Source organism: Eptatretus burgeri, chromosome 11, assembly GCF_056783735.1.
Source record: "Eptatretus burgeri isolate ZD-2024b chromosome 11, Ebu_testis_v1, whole genome shotgun sequence".
NCBI classification, from domain to species: domain Eukaryota; kingdom Metazoa; phylum Chordata; class Myxini; order Myxiniformes; family Myxinidae; genus Eptatretus; species Eptatretus burgeri.
In genome coordinates this window covers 77,074,962-77,091,864 of record NC_140971.1, presented here as the reverse complement: position 1 = coordinate 77,091,864, position 16,903 = coordinate 77,074,962, and the positions used below count along the sequence as shown (strand labels likewise).

The following is a 16,903-nucleotide window of genomic DNA, read 5'->3' as shown; positions in this document are numbered from 1 at the left end:
ACTTCCACTCTGACAAAGTTACATCAAGTAGATAGACCGATTGATCAAATGAATATACAGTGCCTATAGAAAATCTACACCCCCTTTTCAAAGTTTTCACCTTTTGTTGTCTTATAGCCTGGAATTAAATTGCATTAAATCAGACTTAATGCCCTTTATTTACACATTGTAACCCAAAGATGGCAGGGCGTGATGGAGAGGTTACAGGTTTTCAGGGTTTCACTGCCTGTCCAGCACGATCTGCTGTTCTTCAAATGGTAACTTGGACGCCGCAATGAATAAACCAACTCTTCCAGGTCAAGTACCAAGTTGGAAAAAAACACTCCAGTCCTGTACAACCAGCGTTCTCTCAGATGGAGAAGAGGCTGTAGTTGCACCTAGCATTTCTGGAGAGGTGACTATTACTGATTGGCAAAAGTGATGGCAATAAAAAAATTGCACTGAACTTGGACACTTCGGATTTCAAAAAAAACACGTGTACATGTGCACAAACACAAACACAAACACAAACACAAACACGTAACAATCTCAACACTTGGTATGTCCATATCTAGCAGCATCACTGCAGTGAATGCATGAGACTCAGATCTGACCCTGGGGAATGGCATTCCACTAGGATGGTTGTGGTCGATTCTGTACCAGATCCTCAAGCAATCTGCCTGACATTTTGCACCAGATACTCCGCCAGACTCCGCACGAGGTTCAGTGAAGTCCTTCAACAAGCTTTTCAGCCTGGGAAGACAGAATTACTTGTGCCTATCCAAAAGGTAGTCAAGTTGTCTGGATCGCAAGTCATGCTGCAACCAGGCCTCAGCAACTCACCTCGAGCCCGGCATCTGAAAAAAAGGGCAGCTGGCACGTCGGAGCCAAAACTGCCCGACGATGCCTGGAGAAAGGGATGCCTTATCTGTCCACTCCACAACATCATCATTGCTAATCTCCCCTTTATATAGTTTATGTACTTACTCAATATTACAAAAAAAAAAGCAGGAGTGTCTGTCCATCTGTCCATCCCCAGACTACTCCTAGTTTTGGGGCTAGCGCCACCAAACCTGTGGAACCTTTTAGGGTGCCAGCTGGTGCCTATGGTCAGTGGGAGGTTTCACAAATTTCTCAATACAATGATGATTTTGAGTTTCGATCCATACGAAGCTGCTTCCTACCCAGATGTAAAGTGAGAACGACATTTGTAACGTCGTATTTTGTTATATTAATGATATAGTTTCAATTTGTGATTTGACTGATGCTAGTTGGAATGAAAATAAAGAGAGATCGAGTTGACAGGAGAAGGAAATGAAGCGAGGGTTTCCACCGATGACATTCGTAGATTTGCCATCGTGACATCATTGAAATATTACCTGCCTTACTTCTGTTGGGGTCAGATGCAGGAAGTTTTTTTGCCCAAGTGCTTCCCGAACTGGGTATCCATTCCTGACGTTCGACTGAAGGTGCAATAAAATTGTGGAATTTATTGGTTCATGGTTTGGCATTCACCGTTTCCAATTGTCTGTTTGCACTTGGGCTCCTTCCCGTGCGTAACACGGGCATCTCGCTAGCAAGTGAGAAGATGGGCAAAATTCCAAGGTAGGGAAGTGAATCAGAAAAAGCACGTCGTTCTTCCGGTTTATTTATTTTACGTTACCTGGGCTTAACCTGATCCATTTTTCTTTTCCTGTAAATAAACGTGTTTCCATTTGGTTTTATTCTGCTCTGATTGACTCACTTCCATTCATCCATGTGTGGGTAAATTGGGTTTAATCTGGCAACCATGATGTCAGAAATTCATTCCACGAGTCTGTTTCTCATTAGATCAACAATCGCAGTGATCAAACAGATGACGATAAAGATCACTTCTCGTGTCTCCCAAGTCCAATTACTCGCAGCGTGATATGTGCTTGCTGAAAATTTGAGTTTTGTGACATTCTCGAAATTCTCTCTCTTGCGACTCACAGCATGGCGACCCAGGACACAGAACAATAGACTACACATCACAGAGACTGTCATAGGGGAAATGGGTGTAAGATAGACTACTTATGACATGAATAAATGTCGAGTACAAGTGTGCGGTTTCCGTGTAAAATTATACGACATGTGTCTAAGTATACTCAGAGGCAGATGAATGTGACTCATCACCTCCGTAATGTGCTGAAAGGCCTCCCACTACCCCCCCCCACTCCCCCCAAAAAAAGTCCTTCAAATCGTTCCCTTCGTAATCTGTCCATGCGTTTCTTTTGAATAAATCATTTTACCAGCTCCGCATACCACCAAATTCTCCCCCTCGAGGAAGGTGAAAAGCAAGATCCTGCAACCATGTGCAAAGTAAGAGCCACAACGAGACTGGAAGTGTCAGGGTCTCAAAGCTGCGAGAAACTTTGGAAGCTACTAGAAGTGATAAGAAGCTGGGTGGTGACCAACTGGCACGCAGTGACATATGGTCATGGGGAAAAGAAATGGCCAAATAGCAGGGGAAACAAAGTCAACAGATGAGAGTTGAGCAGTTCGACAGTCAAGTCGGAAGCTATGCGAGTTCAGTCAGTTTGTCAGTTCCACAATCGGGAGCACAGCTCCAGTCCCACACAACAAGCTGGACGATGGAGAGGGCTGCAAGCGAGAGATGAATGGACAAGCCTTGAGGACGGCAGTCCGAATGTGTTGCAGGGTCAAGCAGGTGTGTGTGTGTTGGCTGAGGGCCACAAGCCTGAATGCCAATGGATCTATTCATTCTCTCTCGTTCTCTCAGACCAGCTTCGCTGGACATCATATCACCAACTGAAGCAATCATCCTGTGGGGAGCAGGTTCTAAGTCTTGATATCTTTCTGTCTTGCTCTTCATGGTATGAATGGATAAGGTAGCGCTTTAAGCTGTCAAAGTCTCAAGGGCACGAGGGAAGCTATTATAAATAATTACTGATTAGTGCCTTTACTTCTTTGTGATTCCCACCTCTTTGTCTTGCAATAAACCCTGTTTTATTCACCCCTGTCATGTCGGTCTGGTGCATGGTTCAGATTTGGAATAATATACCCATGATGCGAGTCAAAACTCATGGCCGATGGAAATTGGTGCCAAACCCTCGTTAGGAGGTTTAAAACTGCAATGGTTCGTCGTGGGAAATTGCTCGGCCCCCATCCTTTTAGACAGATGAACTGACAATCGGCAACAGATCTCATGAGGTTTTGCACACCGGAAACAGTTTGATTTTCCTGACGGACCGTCTCCGAGGACCATCCGTTGCTCAATTGGTAACCATTCAGGTGGAAGATTTGACCAAATGTCTCCCCAAGTTCCACCGTAACATTGGAAGTCAGGATTTGGATCAGGACTGTGTTCCAAATCCCACGACCGCAACAATACACATACATTATACATATAAACAAACACACTACTATGAAAAGATCTGAAACCCTAACAGCATTTACAATATCTACATCTTATAAACATCAACAATATGCTCAAAGCCTCCACTAATGTTTTCTACTATTATAAAAATGTTCACCGTTATTAACTTAGTTTGGATGAGAAGAAACCAAGCTTATTATTTCAAAATCTTTAATTCACATTGATCAGAATCTCCAAAAATTTGTGATCACAACAGCTCAAAAGTAAACTATACATGAGCAGCTAATGTGAAGTGTGGTTGCAGTTAATCCATCACATTTACCACTCAAATCTAATTGATGACTCATTGCCAGGTGTTCCTAGTAATTAACACCAGGTGTTTCTCTCTGCACATCCATAAAGCTAAAAGCCAATTTTTTGTTCTGTAGAATACAGATATATCATGATTAACTGTTAGCCTAAAACAAAATGGCTAAAATGTCAGTAGAAGATCATGGAATTGTGTTTATGGATAAAGAAGGAAAAACGTTCAGTGAACTATCTTGAATCACTCGATTTTCAAGGTGTGGTACATGAAAAGCACAATCAACAAGAACAGAGAAACATCAACTGTAATTTTCAAACCCAGGAATGGAAGACCCAAAAAGCTGTCTAACAAAGATGAACAATACTTGAAGATAATATCCTTAAGGAATAGAAAAATGAGCATTGAATGGACAACAGAACTGGCAGAAGGCTCAGCTGTCATTGTCAATCCATCAACAGCACAAAGGTCACTTGTGAAATCAAGACTTAAAAGTCCTCAGAATTAGAAATATATATATATATATATATATATATATATATATATATATATATATATATATATATATATATATATATATATATATATATATATATTTTACCTCCGCTACCGAAGGTGGAAGGTGGTTATATTGTCACCCCTGTCTGTTGTTACTTCATGGGAAAATTTTTTTTGCCAACTATGTTATTTGACTGTGACTTTGTGTGCAGGGTATCTCATAAAGTTATGAACGGATACAGATGAAATTAGGATTTGGAGGTAGGGTGTGTTACAAGGAAGAACCGATTCAATTTTGGTGAAGATCCGAATCTGGATCTGGATACGAGAATTATTTAATTTTTAAAGCAATTCTTCACCATTGAAAGATGGAGCCAAAAGCGATATATGGCATGATATTTCAAAAATATATTGAGCCCAATATGTTCTCATGGATCAGACATTGCGTGGCGGAGGTATGCACTCTACTGAGTGCCCTTCTAATTTTTAATGTAATTATATTGATTTTTACGTAATAAGGAACTGAACGTGGTTGTTAATTAATTTTTTGGGGTGGTAAATTCTAAAAAACATATATATATATATATATATATATATATATATATATATATATATATATATATATATATATATATATATATATATATATATATATATATATATATACACCTCTGTTAAGAAAGGAGAACAAGACTACAAGGCTAAAACATGCACAAGAGCACAAACATTAGACTATGGAACAATGGCCAAAGGTGCTTTGGACAAATGAATCAAAGTTTCAGTTGTTTCGTATGCAGCCTATGGCTGCTGGTTACATCATTGCTAGAAGCATGGCTGTGCTTCTGATGCAGTATCAGTTACCAGTAAGCTGGTGTAATGGAGAATAAAGAGTCCTTTCTCCATTGTTCTTTTATTGGGAAATATACCCAGGCAACAATCATTGTCCAACAAAAATGACAGACACACGTTTTTCCTGTTTAATCGACCAATTGAGCAGACAGTTGTCGTATGTTGTCGCAAAAGTCTGAGCGGAAGTCCAGATCACGTGACGTCTGGGTCAGATCACATGACCTGGCAAGCAGTTTAATGAATTATGATATGGTGAAAGGGAAACAATTAAACTCGAACTGCATTACTGTCATTTTAAAAGGCAATAACCCATTGAACAAGCTCAAATGAGCTAAGATCCCCGTCCTCTTAATGATGACGTCATAAAAACGAATATGACCCCATTGTGATGTATCAGGTTTGCGATAAATTATCTGTGCTAATGCTCGGCTTGATTCGCGCAAACAAAATTCAAACAGCTTGCCTAGTTTCGGAGATAATGGTATAAGCGATTTCCATTAGCGGTGATATTATGACGTCAACTTTTTTCTAGGAAGAATTTCCAAAATCGGAGATGGTTGCTGGCTGTGCATGGGCTTTCTGCATATACATGGCAAGTTTCACGAAGATCCGATTAAAACTCTGGGTTGTGAAACAAAAAAATGTCAAAAAATAGGAATGACGTCATAAAAATTGATACGACGTCATAGTGATGTATCATATGTGCGGCAATTCATCTCTGCTAATGCCCTATTCGATTCCCGCAAACAGAATTCAAAAAGCTTGCCTAGTTTCGGAGATAATTTTTTTAGGCGATTTCCATTAGCGGAGATATTTTGAAGTCATAACTATTTTTCCAGGAGGAATTTTCAAAATCAGAGATGGTTACTGTCTGCGCAGGGTATTTTTACATATACAGGGTGTCCCAAAAAATATACAACTTTTAAAATGCTGCGTTTGATCCTAAAAAGCAGTAATTTTGTCACTAATGCTTCATTTCTTGTTGCAGAGACCCTGAAGTTTATTTTGATACCAAGCAAGGGCCAGAAAAATGCCAAGACTGACCGTACAACAACGGACGAAAATCGTTGAACTTTGGCACCAGACGAAAAGTCATACAGGTGCAACGTCTTTACTCGAGACATTTCGGTATCCACTTGCACCATGCATCAAAGTTTCGGACAATAAAGTGCACCATCGGAAAGTTTACCAATGTGGGAACCATCCGTGACCTTCACAAGGGTCACAGTGGTCGGAAGAGGACAGGTCGTCGTGAAGAAAATGTGGAAATGGTGAGACAGGCGGTCGTTCAGAGTCCAAAAAAATCGATTCGATGACTTTCTGCCGAGACAAACATTCATAAGAGCACCGTTCAGAGGATCCTTCGCCAAGACATTCATACCTTTCCATACAAAATTCAAATGGAAACGGTGGTTATTGATAAACAGAAACACAAACGACGAGACTTTGCAAATTGGTTCTCAGGAAAGTTGGAGGAGGATGCAGACTTCCTAAAAAACTTCACATGATGGACGAATGCCATGCTCACTTGCCGGGGAGGTAAACAAGCAAAACTTTCGGTACTGGGGAAGTGAAAATCCTGGTAATGCATCAACTGAACTGGTGCCTCGATCTGTTCTCAAAGTCACCATGTGGGTGGGGTGGTTGGTTGGTATGGGCTAATTGGTCCATACTTCTTTGAAGATGACCAGGGACGCACTTGCACGGTAAACCAGAGGAACTATCGAGAAATGATTCAGGAATTCTATCTGCCTGAGCTACATACTGAGGCCCGTAGGAGAAACAACCTGATCCAGATAAGAACCCAGTGGTTCCAGCAGGATGTGGCACCGCCACATACAGCCAGGGAAACAAGGCGTTTTCTCAACCAACATTTTGAGGGCCGCTTTATCTCCCTCTACGAAGACGTTGAGTGGCCACCGTATTCCACTGACCTTACTCCTCCAAACTTCTTCTTGTGGGGGTATCTCAAGAACAGGATCTATGGAAACCCTCAGGCTCAGACTCTTGATCAGCTGAAGGAAAACATCCACCGAGAAATCCAGAACATTCCTCAGGAAACGTTTCCCAAAGTGATGCAGAACATAACGCGTTTGCAGGCAGTGATCGGACAACGTGGAGCCTACGTCGAACATGTGGTCTAAAAGAAAACGACGATTCTATACCAAAATTTAAATTTTGGTGGCAATTTTGACATTGGTACAATAAACTTCAACCTTTCAGCTTTCTATCCAGCCATATATCTTTTTTTAAAACATATGTTATGACCATCCTCTTTGCAGATGGAAAGTTGTATATATTTTTTGGGAGACCCTGTATATGCCAAGTTTCAGCAAGTTTCGATGAAAACTGTAGACTGTGAAACAAAAAAGTCCACAAGAAGAAGATGAAGAACAACAACGTGAGTACGACTTAGAGATCCTCCACGAGGATTTAAAAATAATACCAGTCACGCTGGTACTCATTTTGCCAAACCTCAGGAAAAATGACAGGCTGAGGAAACCCACCTGGCATTATTTCAACAGCACAGAGGGGCTCAAACTCAAGACCATTTAAGATCTTAAGCCAGCCACCTTAACTGTTCAGCCAATACCAGGCTTATAAAGTTTGTTATTTTCAATATAATCGAAGACAGTATGGAAGACAAGGGCAAACTGGAATTTATAAAGAGCCTTCCTTGAAGTCAACAATTAAGCATGGAGGATGTTCAATTCAAGTTTGGGGTTAAGTACTGTATCCCCAAGTGGTGTTCGAAAATTGTAGGTATTTTGACTGTAGCAAGGTACAAACAAATTGTAATCTACCATGCTAACCCCCAATAGACTTACTGGACCGAACTTCATCCTACAGCAAGATGATAATATAAAACACTCAGCTGGAATAATTTTAACATAATTACAAAAGAAAGAAGCTGGAGTCCTTCAACACATGGAATGGCCCCCTCAAAGCTCAGATCTCTATACAATTAAAGCTGTAAGGGACCATTTGGACATATAAAAGATAAAAATGAATCCCAGTAACTTAGATGACCTTTGGAAGGTCTTGGAAGAAGCACAGAACACAATTTCATAAGAGGTTATTCAACTATTTGAAATGGTTCTGAGAATAATTCCAATGGTTGTGAAAGAAAAGAGTGGAAATACTCACGATAGGTTTATAAAATTTATCAATACAGTATTGTGTATAAATTTGGTTATTTGAATGCAGTGTGCGTAATTCCGTTTCACCCATTGGTTGGACAGCTTGCCCGACTCCACCCACAATTTCATTTCAACCTGATGAAAAATCATATGGCAGCCACGTTGGTGCTGGCTGCCATGCGAAGCCAAATATATTTTCGGAACTGTCATATTCACAATCGCCATTCCCTCACTACAAGTTTCCCATTCATTGTAAAACAACCAAAGCGATAGTCAAAAGGATACAGATAGGCGTGGCTCATGTGAAGACAGGCCTTAGCGATCGAGGCAGCGGTCTGTTGTCTTATACACCACCCAAACAACAATGTGACATTCTCTCGGGCAGGGATTAAACCCATGTGTCATTCTACAGGTCTTTGTCCAAGGTCATTATTTACTTTTAACGATGCGTATATATGCTTCAGGAAGAAGATAATTGGTTTTTCGCTCGCCTGTTCGAAGAACAAAGAGCTGTAGCGATACCCCGGCGTGAGCGTGAAAATGTTAAAGTTTGTGGTGCATGTTATTTCTTTTCTAATGTTTTTATCTACCGCACTATTTTTATTGATTACAATATACAAATACATCGTGTTACGGCTATGGAAATTCGCAGAGCACCATATAGGTCCTTAGATCAGTTATATCGATAAGTGTGTGTTCAGATAGATTTCCCCACCGATGTCCAGCTTAATTCGTGTAACCGGGCTGTGAATCTTCAGTTAGCCGTTTTTCTTTTGCTATCGTTATTTTGGACCAACCGTTCACAACAACCACCTCCACCGCCAACATCGCTCTCATCAACCGTTCACAACAACCACCAAAACCACCAACATCGCTCTCATCAACCGCTCCACAACAACCACGATCACCACAACCACCTTCTCGTCAACCGCCAACATCCCCACAGACAATGAACAGCCGCCTTCAGAACAACCACCTTAACCACAACCGCCAAACCACACCACCACCACAAAACGCCAGCCACGCCACCATTACAACAACCACCGTAATCCCACCGCATTGCCACCTTGGCACACGGTTGCGAGAAGCCTGGCATTCATCGGGGGAAAGCAGACGACGGCCCCACCCCCCAACGAATAACATCTGCGCCGGCCAACGCAGCAGGAGAATAACCCAACACCAAGAGTTATAAAGCGATACTAGCTATGAAGAAAGGAAAAGAATGAGAAAGGCCCCGATTCTGTGAGGAAAACGCACCTCTTCTGGAAGTTTCTGACGCGTGTTGGAAGAGGGGGGGGTGAAAGGAAGGGGCGAGGCGCCGTGGAGATAAAAGGGCGCGCTGAACGCAAGTCAGGGAGTCGGTCGCTGGAGGTTGTGAGGTGTGTGGAGGAGAGAAAAGTGTCGTGTCGGAGTTGTGGGCAGTGTGTGGAGCGGCGGTGGGGGACTGGAGAGAGCGGAGCCAAGGCGCGTGGCCTGTCGTACCGTACCATACCTGGTCACTGGAGAGGGGACGTCGAGGGTCGCCCTTAGCAAGTCACCACGAGGGTGAAGGTAGCCAGCCCGGTCTCTACATGGCTCCGTGCCTATAAAGACCCCAAGAGGTCCAGTCTACCCCTCGTCTGTCCTGGGGTTTTTCCTTTGTTTCTTTTGCATGAACATTGTGGCGCCATGTCTTTAAGGAGAACTGTCGATAAGTGACTGTGCATAATAAATAGACGGTGGTAGCTCTTTGTCTTGCTCGCGTCTTGTCCCTACCCCCATTCATTGCATGATTGAATACGTGCATTGTTTGCATGCATGACTGCATGACTGCATGACTGCATAACCGCATCTTTGACCATATACGTGCATGTTTGGTTGTGGAATAAATGTGCTTGTTTAAATGTCACCCGTTCGTTGCGTCCTTTTCCTTAATTGAGCTGCCATTCTGCATTCGGAATATAGTTGGTTTTTAAATAGCTGATAAAGTGATCGGGTCCAACGGGGCTGCACGATAATACCCCGCTCGGTTATCCCGAAACGAAGCGAGCTGCTTAAGCGGCTCGTTTCCAAGCGGCCCCGTTGAGGTACAGTCTCTCGGTAGTCTGCCCGCGCAATTAATTAGGTATATCGACAATTCGGCGATTGACCCTGAAGCGCGGGTAGAGTGTTGACTAGGCTGTGGTGTGCTTAAAACACACCTGTGGCTGGTTTTCGGCGTTGATCCGGAAAGCCGCGACTGGATTGTCTGTTCGGTGGGCGAAGCGGCCGCTATTGGTAAAACGCGGTTGTTCGCACACCGGTGGGCGGAGATCCATAACAATATATTGCTTTAAAATAATTTGGATCAGACTTCCCTGCAATGCTTTATAAAAAATATTATTAGACGTCTTTTAAAAACGATAAATGTATAAACAGGTGAGCATTGGGTGGCTTTGACACCAACTCTCTGGTTGGTTGTTTCTTGGCACAACTGCTCATGGTCACATCTTTTCCGCATATCTCACGGGAATGCAAGTTGGACGGGTGACTGCGACACAAAGATGTAAACAAATCACCTTTGCCAAGTCTCAAGGAAGTTTCAAGTCAAGTGGGACATCATAATGTCATTATCACAGACCTCGATTACATGCAAGCCATTAATATGCAAAAGGTTTACACGAGTTATGAGCTGGTTGTTTTTTAAGAGCTCGATTTTTTGGGGGGGAGGGGGGCATGTTTACTCTGTAAAATAAATGACATGGAAAAAATAAAACCGACAAAGGTTAATTGTTTTAATTGAACTAGTTGACCATACTCGGTGGTGTAATGGTTACATTGGTGTCCAAAATGGTTACAATCAGTGACCAGACTCACTACTCTTTTGCATGTTGCTAATCTTGGTGATTCCGTTCTGAATATGGAAGGTTGGTGAGTCAAACCCCGGCTAAGTCATACCAAAGACTTTACAAATTGTACTTTGCTGCTCTGTTGCTCGACATTCAGCATTTCAAAGGTTAGAGTACAGCAGACAATCCCCATAGAATCGTATCTATGGAGAGGAGGGAAGGACTCGTCCTACATCCCACACGCAACCATGAACCAGCACGAGTATAGGCCCAGTGTTACTGACTTACTGTGTTCGCCAGTGTTAATGCAGTGTAAACGTTAGAAAGATAGAAACAAACTGTGTTAGAATGTCTCATGGAAAGGAAAACTTAGTTCTGCAGGTGGGTTTTTCGATGACGAATGAAATTCGATGTTGTGGATGGTCCATCTGAAATTTTTACACCACACATTTAACATACAGCATTCCATAAATTCAATGCACCTTCAAAATGTTTATAAGCAAATAAGATCACCCTCGGAATCTCCACCATGCTACCGGAAATGCAGTGAAGTGCGCAAGCGCAGAGAGTCGCAGCAGGATCTGCAGTGACGCTCAGTCTCAACAGTGGCATGGGAAGAACGTCCGCTCAATCTAATAATGTGTGTGTGTGTGTGTGTGTGTGTGTGTGTGTGTGTGTGTGTGTGTGTGTGTGTGTGTGTGTGTGTGTGTGTGTGTGTGTGTGTGTGTGTGTGTGTGTGTGTGTGTGTGTGTGTGTGTGTGTGTGTGTGTGTGTGTGTGTGTGTGTGTGTGTGTGTGTATTTTAGTTCCAAGAGCCATCAAAACCTGGAGACTCAAAAAACAAATGAAATAAAATTAAAAACATGGAAGAAGCTGGATGGGTATGAACTGAGCAGCAGCAATAACAATTCCATACGTACAAGGTACAACATACATGCCTCCTGAATTCAAGGACGTAGAATCCGTGCCATGAAAGATACTATAGCTCCGCTTGCTTTTCTCCATAATTTACCTCCCTTTACTCCACTAGACACATGGATGTGCAATCTGAGGCTTGGAGCTCAGCAGCACTTTGGGCGGTGTATAACCAATACCTTTTCTAAGCTCGGTGCAATCTATTCACCGAGTTTGTGCTCCCTTTGACGTGCGACTCTGGCGGTCTTCGTTTATAAATCTAATCACATCCCACAAGACACTGAATGAAAATTAGTCACAAACACATCACTAAGATATATTTCTTTTGATAAAGTGTTCATTCATTCGTCGTCATTGACAACTAATCTACAAGCTCAAGTCACAAAATTTGCAACTCGAGTCCAAGTCACCGACTCGAGTCACCATCTCTGCCATGACAGGCCATGACATGTAGCAGCCGTTTCAATCATGGTTTCCATGATAGCATGATGGGGAGAGAAAAGCATTGCATATTCTGCTGTTTTGATGTTGGAATACCTGTTTGCTTTTCTGAGCGGGAGTGTAAGGAGGGGAGGACAGAATAGGGGTTGGGAGGGGGGAGTACAAATATGGGACAGTGTTGAGAGGTTGAAGACTTTCGGTTGGGGAGGCGGGTTGAGGAGTTTAGGTACGGAGGGGTTTGGAGGTTTGAAGCAAGAAGGGAATTGACACCTAAGGGTTGGCATGGGGAGGGTGAGGCTTTGAAGGGTGTGTGGGGGGGGGAGTGTGGGGGGTTTGAAGCATTGGAACAGAGAGGGGAGGGAGAGGAATTTGGGTTTGTGAGGGTGGGTTGAGAGAAGAGTTGAGGACTTGGAGTCACATGTTACACCCACGGGCCTGTGATTGTAAAAGGTGCATTTGCATTGAACACTGAGTTTTCGTTTCCTTCTACGAGTTGAAAAATGCAAAATGGCCAAGACTTTTGCAGAGCAGTGTGTATATAATCTGTACACACTGCTTTGCAAAATTATGTACGTTTAATCCACTGGCCAAACAATACATTAATATATTCACCAAATGTGTGTGCTTCAGCCATGTTTTCACACAATGATACATTGGACACTAGAACAGCAATCAGGAGAGAGCATAACTTCACCAGGCTGAACAGTTTACGTTTTGTATCGCACTGATAGTCTGGATTTGGATCCTGACTTTCACCAAACTCTAAATCAGCTTGTTCTTGTCATTTACCCAACTCATTCACCAAGTTTTGTCATAATCCATGCACAACTTTTTAAGATATATATATATATATACATACATATCACTATAAAAATTATTGCATCCTGGTCTGGATCTTCACCAAAATATAATCAATTAGTTCCTGTCACACACCCACCCTGTCCACCAAATTGTCTGAATGCGTTCATAACATTTTGAGATATCCTGCTCAGACACAGACAGACAGACAGACAGACAAAAACATAACCTCCATCCACCTTTGGTAGGGGAGGTAATAAAGATGTCAGCCAATGCCAGGACACCAATTCTTACAATTCTTCAAAATGTCAGGAAGAGGTCAAGCTCTCCACAAAGCTGGGTTGGTCAACAGAAGCAGAGGGGATGGTTAACCCTTTGCCAACATGTCCATGTTGTTGAGGGAGTGTGAACCCAATGCAACTGCATTCTAGCCATAGCAAACATGGAGATGTGTGATTGCGCAGGTTAGATTCCCCCTGCGTGAAAAGATATTTGTCAGAAGTCAGTCACGTTGAAAAATGTGCACCAAGGAGGCAATGAATGGAAACTTGAAAGCAGACAGAGTAAGATTTGATCATGCAACACCTCATATAAAAGGTGAGGCCAGGTGGGGGGCTTGAGCAAAAAAGCAAAAAAAACTACGATAACAAACTGCTTGGCCAGTGGAGTAAGCCATGGCGGCAAGTTCGGTTGCAAGATCATAGATATCGAGGGGTGGGGGAGGGGCAGAACGCTTCAGTTCAGGGACGTCTCAGGACGGCCTAAAACACTGGCATCACTCACGAGCGGCGGGAGCCAACAATGGGACACGCCGCCCATGAAAGCGGTCACAGATATTACGAGGATGTGGCCGTGCTGCGTGTGGCAGTTGGCGTTGTATATTAAAGGGAGTAATATCTGTCTCGTCTCTCCCTTTACTTTTGGAGCTACCCGAGGACGTGTTAGAGAGATCCTTCCCTCTGCTTGGCCGCCATCTTGTCACCCGTCCCTCATCATCGCCATTCTTCACACCCCGAGCGCACTTTGCCTTCTGCCACACCATCCTGCAGCCACAACCAGCTCGTGCATGCACAAGTCCTCGCCTGCTCCCCTGCATCGTCTAAATCCGGTATATTGTGGCGCCATTAACGGGTTCGACCGTCATTTTCATTGTACAAAATATCGCACGTTCCCTCATCTATACTTTTGTCTGTTGGCCGCCAGATCTGTACCCCTTATTGAGCTTCTTGCCTACCATTTCCCCCAAATATTTTGTAAATAAACTCCTTTTAATCGAATGAAGCATTTTACTGTTTTCCTGCCTTCCTGCGTGAACACCGGCAGGTTCAGCTTTATTTTGGATAATCCTTGGGTTCAACTTGGGGATTGTAGTAAGAAATTGAACACAGTGTAGTAAATTTAAACACGGATCAGCGGAGGCCTTTATGAGACCTCCGGCTCAGAGTGCTTTGTGTTAATGGGCACCAGACCAGGTTCCAATGGAGTGGTGGCAGGAAGTGTGGAGATTTTAGGGCGGAACAAGAAGTTGGTTGCACGAGACCACAGTAATTGGTAATTGAAATTAAAACTGATATATCAAAAATTTTCAACGCTGCTGTGTTTATCGACCATGTGTGAAAGCTCTTCGTCTAAAATGTGCGCACAACACGGGTACACGAGTGCATACCAACATGGGGTACACAACCGTTACAAAATAATGAATTCCTCCCTTTCAAGGAAGCCAAGACGGCTTTCTTCCCCCTGAAGCACAAGGCCGACACGTCGATATCATCCTGGGCACTGAATGTGCAGTGTTATCCAACAATTTGAAAAAAAAATATGACAAACAACAAACAAACAAACAGAGGAAAATAAATCAGGAGGAAAAAGTACAACTGCTGAAATTTAAGATAAAAACATGTGCCGTCAACACCAACCATCACAGATGGGCAGACCAAACAGCCACACAAATGGTCATCAAATTGTATCTGTGTTTGTTTTTGCCAATGCCTGCGTCCAAGTATGCTTGTGTACCACCGTTATCGGCAGACCCCGGGAAGCCACCACCTAAAGACCCAGAGCGGTTGCTCGCATACGGTCAGTGAATTCCCAACATCCCCACCGGCAGGTCCCCGCGATCAGACGCAACCGCCGCTGGAGGGCCCCCCACAACAGAGCGCTACTGCCGCGAGCAGATTTCACTGGTGAGGCCACACACACACACACACACACACACACACACACACACACACACACACACACACACACACACACACACACACACACACACACACACACACACACACGGAGTGTCAGCGGACCCCGTCACTGCCACCAGTGGGCTACCATGATCGAAGCTGGCGGGCCCCACACGACCTCTGCAGGCAAGTCCCCAGGAGCCTCCCACAACCACACTACTGGTGATCCTCCACAACCACCCCAGGCAAATCCCCCGCAACGACCACCTCCACGGGTGGGCTCCAGCAACCATCTATGAGCAGCAGCAACAATCGCAGCAGAAGCAAGAGTTGCAGCAGCAGCAACAGTAGAAGTAGCATGAACAACAGGTCCGTGCAGCCACCACAAGCACCGGGGACCAGCAGCAGTTACAAAAAACTACCACCGCTATTAACAAGCAGCAGCAACAGCAGCACGCAGTAAACCCCACAACCATCAGTAACAGCAGCAACGCACAGATACCACCACAAGTAGGAACAGCATCTGCAGCAACCAAACGTAGCAGCAACCACCACTACTCATGCTACTACTACCCACCATCATCCCCGTTACGCAACTACCATTACGAGGGGTATTTTCACGCAACCACCATTAACATCAGAGGCAACAGTTTCGTGCAACCACCACCAGCGTTACGGGCGATCAGAGGGCGAAGAACACAGTCAGGAGTATCCACAACACAGAAGTGAAACGTCGTTTTATTGTAACACTTTAACACACGGAGCTTCATGATAAAACCGTGCTCGTGTTCCGTACGGGGACGCACGCCGAGTGATCTGTGTCACGTATCTGGTCATCCGAGAGAGAAAAAAAAAAACACACATACATACACACACATACATACACATACACACATACATACATACACACACACACACACACACACACACACACACATACGCACACACGAGTGCGGTTCGCTCACCGTACACTGCGCAGCCTCCGTCCGGCCTCTCTCCAAGGCTTTTCTGCTTCGGGAAGACCCACAGATGGAGAGACAGAGAGACGAAGTACAGGGGGATGGGTAAGGGGTGGAAGAGGAGAGGGAGATGGCAGAGTTAAAAAAAAAAAAAAAAAAAAAAAAAAGTGGGGGGGGGAAGAGGAAGAATACAAGGTGGAAGCTGAGGGGGGAGAAGTGGGAGGTTTTCTAATCGTACGAATGAACAGCCCCCGACGAACTCTGAACTTTCAGTACCGTTCCCGCCTCATTTCCATAATTGCCGATTCCCCATCATTCAATTTCCCCCTTTCCAAAACGACAGCTTTCTCTTCCAACCAGCAACTACGACACACGAACGCACGCACTTATTCTTCTTCCTCTTCCACTTCTTCCTTTGCCCTCCCTCTCCGTCCCCGCCTCATCTCCCGAGTCCTCCCTCATAGTCTCCGCCCCCTTTTGCCTTCTTCCTATCTTGTCTCCGCCCCTTCACCTCCACCTTCCCGCCCCTCTCGTCTCCAATCAGTGTCCAGCCCTCAGCTCCTCCTGCCCTTTGCTGCCTTGTGACCATTTCCCAATCCTCGCTCCGAATCCACTTTACGCATAGCGGTCCATGGCAATTAAATTCCCTGTGGAGTATTTTTTTTTTTTGCACCCACGT

At 44.0% G+C, this 16,903-nt stretch overlaps 1 protein-coding gene across 9 annotated transcripts in view; it reads right to left on the bottom strand.

The window, feature by feature from the left end:
- Nucleotides 1-16,903, bottom strand: part of LOC147017424 (nuclear receptor coactivator 2-like) — a 274,823-nt gene that overhangs the window by 143,142 nt on the left and 114,778 nt on the right. For 2 of the 9 annotated variants that reach the window (XM_085847075.1, XM_085847073.1), the window contains exons 1-2: nucleotides 16,501-16,746; nucleotides 16,231-16,273 (exon numbers count right to left, since the gene is read on the bottom strand). The exons of 2 other annotated variants lie outside the window; for them this stretch is intronic. The gene's annotated coding sequence lies outside the window, so the exon portion shown is untranslated. Of the gene's footprint in view, nucleotides 1-16,230 lie in introns of all 9 variants that reach the window. 5 more of the 9 variants (XM_085847077.1, XM_085847078.1, XM_085847080.1 and 2 more) reach the window with 3 other exon arrangements.